This window comes from Triticum dicoccoides, chromosome 2B (assembly GCF_002162155.2).
Source record: "Triticum dicoccoides isolate Atlit2015 ecotype Zavitan chromosome 2B, WEW_v2.0, whole genome shotgun sequence".
NCBI classification, from domain to species: domain Eukaryota; kingdom Viridiplantae; phylum Streptophyta; class Magnoliopsida; order Poales; family Poaceae; genus Triticum; species Triticum dicoccoides.
Window position 1 is genome coordinate 330,342,053 of NC_041383.1, and position 6,935 is coordinate 330,348,987.

Sequence of the window (6,935 nt, forward strand, 5' to 3'; positions counted from 1 at the left end):
AGATTCTGGACTAACGGTGTTTATTCTATCCCACAGTTGCAGCCACCAGCCTTATTAATCTGGCCGGAGCAGTTATTTTAAAGCCATCGTAACCATACTAATATGTGCGGAGCACATAAGCATTCATATTAGTGTTCATATTATTATTAACCTGGTCTGAGTAATTATTCTAAAGCCATCGTAAGCAGCAAAATTGATTCTCTGCGGTTCCTATCATCATTGTTTTCTTCTAGAGTACATAATGTTTTTGTTTGCAATTTTGTTTGCCCGAACTTCTCAGTTAGCAAGGCCGCCACAAATCATTCATGTGTACTACAGAGTGCAGACCAAATTCTGATTTTGCATACCACTCACACTGTACAAGTAATTTCAAATCAAATCTCCAATTTGTCATTTCATATGGAACTAAATCCATAATCCACAGCAGCCATGTAATCAGGTTATCCTTGCTGTATGGCAAGCTGACTTTAGTCATTTCACCTGCATGACACTAATTGCTCAAAATACTATTGTTCGAATCAACCATCCCACAACATGGGCTGCATTGCACAAGGCAAGACATTTTTACCATACGAATTTGTTGCTAAAATACAACTTTCCAATGCACAAGGTACCACCAAGAATCAATAATGTATGCTGCAGGTGTATTTTTTTGGACACACCCAGTGTAATTCAGAGTGTAGTACACTTTCAGTCTGCATCTTCAGCGCAAACTCCATACAGTTTTTGGTACCAGGGAATTGACTCTCTAAATTATGATCCACGGCTCATCTTCAGTTGGGTTTTTTATGAACACCCTCACCGCCTTCTCAAAAGCGCTTATGCGGGGTGGGCAAGGTGTCAAGCTTGGGGCAGAGGCTCCAATCCTCAATCTAAATGCAGTTACAATGATTGCGTCAAATAATTTAACCTGCTGAATATCAAGTTGCACATGAAACTACTGAACTGCGAGAAAATTAGCCATTGAAAATAGACAGTTTGCACACTAATTCTTGTCAAACCACGGAGTACTCCTAGGAGAAATTCAACCAAACTGTATGACCTTCCAAAGCATGAAAATATAGTACTGTAAATCTTCATAGCAATGTTGAATTTAACTTCAATTCAGAACAATCAGTTTGCACACTAATTCCTGTCACAGCATGGAGTACTCCCTGCAGAAATTCAACCAAACAGTATGACCTTAGAAAACATGAAAATATAGTACTGTAAATCTTCATAGCAATGCTGAAGTTAACATCAATTCATAACAGATAGTTTGCACACCAATTCGTCTCGCACCATGGAGTACTTCACCCGGAAATTCAGCTAAACTGACCTTACAAAGCATGGAAATATAGTACTGAAAATCTTCTTATGAATGCTGCTGAATTTAATGTTATCACTGAGGCACTGACCTCTTGTTCCAACCAGGACCCTGCGGATTCATCTTCCCCGTCGACAGCTTAGGAGTGGGAGGCGAGCTGCCCCTTCTCACTACCGCTTTAGCCGCGCCGCAGATCCACCCTTTGGCGCTCACACCTATGGCCTCCTGCAGCGCCACCTCGACTACTGTCCGCCTGGTGCCATGTGACGGGATTCCTTCCAGCACTAGACTCTCCCCAACCTCCTCAATCAGAGTGGATCTGGAAGAGACAAATCACAAAAAGCTTAACCACCAGAACTCGACATTGAAAAACGCATAAGGTCGATTAATAGCATCGGATCGACATACCTCTTGATTGGTTGCATAGTGGATCTTAGGGAAAAATTCCTATGCCACTACAACATCGACAAGTGTGACCATGTTTTCATCAAAACAATATTACCAATTCTTTTGGTTGCAATGAAACACCGAAAACCTGGCTCGAGTACATTTGAACAATAACATTGTCGGCTATCTACATACCTGTAAAATTACATACTCATATATCAAGCTTTCAAAGTATAAGTATTTTTCAGGTCTGGACAGATTCAAGCGACTGAAAGAATATTATCCTTTTTAGTTAAAATTAAATAGCTTTATCTTCTATCAGATTTACATGGGCCTTAGGGTATAGAACAAACTTACAGTTGGGTAGTAATTCGTGAAAACAGAGTAACCAGTGATAATCAAATCCATTACTGCATCAAGGTACTTTTTTCATAAAGGAATTCCAGATTTGCATAAGAAAGGTAGGAAACTCCTACAAAGCAGCAAGAAAAACACCCATATTCAGAGCAGCTGGGAACGAATAAATTCAGAAATAGATAATTAGTAAACATTGAGATTGTACGTGTTCTATTGCTACCTACCTTCTCTTGTTAAGTAACTCATTCAAAGACAGATAGTAGCTCACTGATTAGTAGGTGGTGGTGTTCTAGATGCTCGTCCCTTCTCACCTTGGGCTCTCTGAATAAGTGATTATGTATTACCAAATCCAATGATGGCTAGCTCCATGAAGATCACACATGTACCACTGCAAGCAAGAAAGCCAGTTGTTAGATCTATTTGACCATATAAGATAGGAGTAGGAATACATGCATATCCTGCTATATGTCATTCAAAATTTCATTTTTCGAATATGCTAGCCTACTAATTGCATTGGGACAAATTTGTAGAAGATGCTAATCAGGGCATCTCCAATGCAAGAGTGCTTGTTCTGCGCTTAGGCAATAAAAAATAATAATAACAGAAGTAGCATCGATCTAGCAGTCTGCAACAAATGATGCATGTCAAAACGCAAAACAGATTGACCAAATGAACTACTTACGTTGGGGAGACAATGGAGAAGGTTGGGGCGGAAGGAAACTGGCCACCTGCACGGACAGAGTCGGTGGACGGAGGAGCATAGTAGTCGATCGCGGGCGGGATGTAGACGGGCGCGTCGGCCGACAGGCGGCGGGAGAGCGGCATGAACTCCTCCGCGGAGGGGTTCATCACGTCACCCTTGTACTCTGTGACCTCGTACTCATTGGCCTTGGCCGCCTTTAATCTAAAATAGTACCCTTTTTTAGAACAATCTTAAAAGCTACCTTAGGGCTGCTTGAAAAAAATTTGCATCTGTGGAGACGTGAAAGGAGGCAAGTCCATAAATAATGTCTACTCATTCAGGTTAGTGATCAGGTGGCTGCAACCGCAAAAAATAGGGCTTGATTGGAAATAAAAATAGGTGTTCCATAGAACAAGGGGCTGTTGTTTGTTTAAATGGTATTTGTAGTCATAAGGTTGTTAGTTTAACAAATACATGTATACATGTATGCCTACAATCTTACAGTTTACAGCACATACAGTGAGCAAATATACAGCAAAAGTTTAGTTCTGAACTTTGGCAAACAACATAAAGAAATCATATTATTACCTAACAAATACACGTGTACATGCACGCCCAGAAAGCTTAGAGTTTATAGGACACGCAACAAGCAAATATACAGCAAAAGTTCAATTCTGAATTTCGGCAAACAACATCCAGAATTCATATTAGTAACTAACAAATACACGTGCACATGTACGCCTAGAAAGCTTAGAGTTTACAGGACACACATCGAGCAAATATGCAGCAAAAGTTCACTTCTTAATTTGGGCAAACAACATAAAGAAATCATATTATTACCTCTAGGATTGGGGAAGCCGAGAGAGACTGGAAACAACATGTATGTCTAGAAAGCTTACATGACCTCTATAAAGCACTTCTGAACAGGGCTGCTTATCTACACATACACAAGATACACTCAGACATCATCAAAACTATATTACTTGCATTTATTGCCCATGTATGCATAGCAATAGAACTACAATAGGCGGTATCACACACTGGTCTACTGATCATCAAAACACCCTTCATCTTTTGTTGCAATGACAGTTTGAAGGAAACGACACATAGAAGCGCAGTCCTATACATAGAATAACCTGACAAAAACTTGACAAAATCTTAGGCCCTCCCTGGTCAATTTGCACCAAAAACACCAGAGCAATCTAAGGAAAATAAATACAGCAAACATGGCAACCCAACACACCAAATCTACCAGAACAAAGAATGTGAAACTTTATTAACACCTCATGTACATCAACACATCCCCTTCTCCTCATGATGGTTTGGTGCCAAGATACCTTCCCGTGTTGGGGTTCGACCTCGTCTTCTCTTTGCCTGTACTTGTGTTTTATGTCAAAAGCAAGACCGGATAAATTATTGGGATCTGAAGAACACGAATAGTATGGAATATTAATAATGGTGGGCGTACAACCCTTTGGTTCAGGTAGCATTGCTTCAATCTTAGGATGTGTATCTTCTGCATTTGATGTCAAACAACTATGGGTGTCAGCCTGCTCATGTGAACAAAAAAATTCAAACAAGAGCACTCAAATATTCATCTTGGAAGGGTCATCTATACATAATAATTCCATGTACTGATCTATCAGAAGGAGAACGGACAGCCTCTGTTCACATGACCAATACCATATACTGATCTATCAGACCAAAAGGTAAAAACAAAAACTTCTAAGACCTTCATTTACAAATGTAGCTTTGCTCAGTGGGTGAGAGGAGTACAAAATCATGGCATGTGATCTACTACACAGAAAAATCCGAAAATGCAGGAATAGGTGTGACTGTGTTCAAGAGAGATATAATTCACCTTGATCTTGTTGATCAAACTCTTCCTAAAAATTCTTCTTATAGTCTCCACAAGTAACTAAAAGTTGAGGAATCAAAATAAGATTATCAGAGAACCGGAGAATCAAGCAGTAAAAACTGAGAGAAAAAAGATGCGAACGTAGGTGGGCAGCCTAGATCGGAAAGGAATGGGAAGCGAAGGGGAAACAAAAGATGTGTTACTCTAGAAGATTTGTGGAAATAAAACATTACCTCGGCTCAGTTGAGTGGTACAAGAAATTGGATGTCCGTGCGAGCTTCTCCAGCTTGTCTTGCTTCATTTTTCTGCAGAAACAAGACACCAAACATCATGTTATTATGAAGTTGCAGCAGATTGTGTAGAGCATAAACAACAGCAAGAAAGCACTGGAACTGTACCAATCTACCTGTATTGGTCCCGAGTCATGAGTTACGGCAGGATTTACTCTCTAAGATTATCCAACACAGGGCGGAGGATAACCAGCTGCAGCTCGGGCAGCAAAGCACGTAATCCCCTATAATGGAATTAGGTTCGTTCATTTTTTGGTGGGAGAAACTGTGTTGGAACATTTTTTTGTCAACAAGCAAAGGATGTCTCTAGGCCCTTTTATGTAAGTTATGCTCTATATAGTCTTATTATAGTCATATAGGATGATACACCATAAGTAATTGTGCTCTGTGCAGATTCTCTATAGTGGTGTGCCTAGCTGGTTTAGAGGCAGATTGGCATACAAAAATCATATAATATGTTTCTGTTTCCATTTTCTAGATGGTGCACCAACCTTTTTGAAGCTCACATCATTTCTTTATAGCACAGTTTTCTACCCTTGAGCATATTCATGAGTCTTAAATCTTCAGTTGGCATCAAGAACGTATAACATAGTAAAAGCACCAAGTACCCTTCATCCCACTCAAATATAATGCTCCTAAGCCTTACTAATCTTGACCAACGTTATAATAACAATGAATACAGCAAGTCATAAAAGCAGGCACTGCTTGGCAGCCACATTAGCATCTGTAGGAGCAAACAAAACAGCAAACCTTGAACAAAACAGCACATAGAAACAAGAGAGGGGCATAGGGAGGCATGGAGGAGAAAAGACCTTGAGCTGCTGCTGTTCCTCTCCATGTCTGGGCGTCATCCTCCTCTCCTTCCCTGCATCCACCAACAAAACAGAGCAAACAGGGAGGGGTGAGGGGGAAACCACATCCACGGCTGCCGAAAAGAACCAAACAGAGAGGAGGGAGAGGGGAGTGGGGGCACCTTGAACTCAAGTTGCTGGACGCCAGCACCATGGAGATCGAGGTTCAGGTGTAAGAAGCCCTCGACGATGGCTACCTTTGTGGATGGGTGCGCCCCTCCTGCTGCTCCTCCTCCTCGAGCAGGACAAGGCCGGCTGCTGCAGCGCGAGAAGAAGGCCATGCTCCTGTATCCTGCTGCTCCCCTCCTCCTGTCTCGAGGGTGAGCTCCTCCTGCCGAGGCCGGATCGAGGCCGACGGGCGCCGGCAGAGCACGGGGCGGCCGAGGCCGAGGCGCAGTGGAGAGGGAGGGGAGCGGGGCGGATCAAATCGAGCGCCGCCGTTGTCTCCCTGTTCCTGCCGCTGGAGGGAATGGTGAAGGGGAGGAGGAGGCGGCGCGGTGGAGAGCAAGGCAGAAGGGGAGGACCTAGGGTTTGTGGTGGCTGAGGGAGAGAGATCGAGGAGGGAGGGAGGGTTGTGGAGTATGGGCGATTGGATTGGGCCAAGGGGCTCTCGACGGTAGGGTTACCCACGCCCCCGCAAATGGCGCGACGCGCACGCGGCATGCGGGGAGAGGGCGCACTCGCACCTCGAAACGGCTTACCCAGCCAATAGGCACGGGACAAGAGCCCACCCGTCATTGACCATGTGAAGTTACCACGCGGTCAAAACCAGCAGTGAGAGCAGCGAGCATCGAACGGCCCAAACGAAGTCAAATACCAGATTGACCACGATCCAACGGCCAACGAAGGCTGAAATCGGGGGAGCCTCCTGGAGATGAGTTGGCTAGCTTTTTTTTTGTTTTAAATAAGTCCAAACACCACGTAGACACGGTCTTTGAGCATGGTTTGTAGTCGTTCCACGCTCGGGCATTGAAGTTTGTAACTATTTTAGATTAGAATATACTACTCCTCCGGTGCTAGTAGTAGAGCAGAGTCCTACTCTACTACTCTACTCAAGCAAGTTAGGGCATAATACTATAGTAGGTACTGTAGGGAGTACCAGTACTGTGATACTCAAGCAAGTTGTCTGGCATCGACATGACCCTAGCTGCTGGTATGTGTCTCGTAAGTCAAGCGGCGTGCTGTAGTCATCATCACATGTCCA

At 43.2% G+C, this 6,935-nt stretch overlaps 1 long non-coding RNA gene across 14 annotated transcripts; it reads right to left on the reverse strand.

Annotated features, from left to right (window-relative positions):
- Nucleotides 1-466: 466 nt before the first annotated feature.
- LOC119363630 lies at nt 467-6,338 on the reverse strand. 14 transcript variants are annotated; one of them, XR_005174192.1, is made up of 12 exons: nt 5,854-6,337; nt 5,693-5,745; nt 4,824-4,895; nt 4,594-4,650; nt 4,204-4,248; nt 3,573-4,106; nt 2,733-2,954; nt 2,275-2,438; nt 2,051-2,165; nt 1,715-1,888; nt 1,398-1,625; nt 467-1,154 (listed from the first exon to the last, which is right to left on the reverse strand). It is a non-coding gene; the product is annotated as an uncharacterized LOC119363630 (long non-coding RNA). The 14 variants fall into 14 exon arrangements; XR_005174191.1 differs by having other exon boundaries at nt 4,204-4,282; XR_005174189.1 differs by having other exon boundaries at nt 3,573-3,669; nt 4,016-4,106; nt 4,204-4,650.
- Nucleotides 6,339-6,935: the final 597 nt, after the last annotated feature.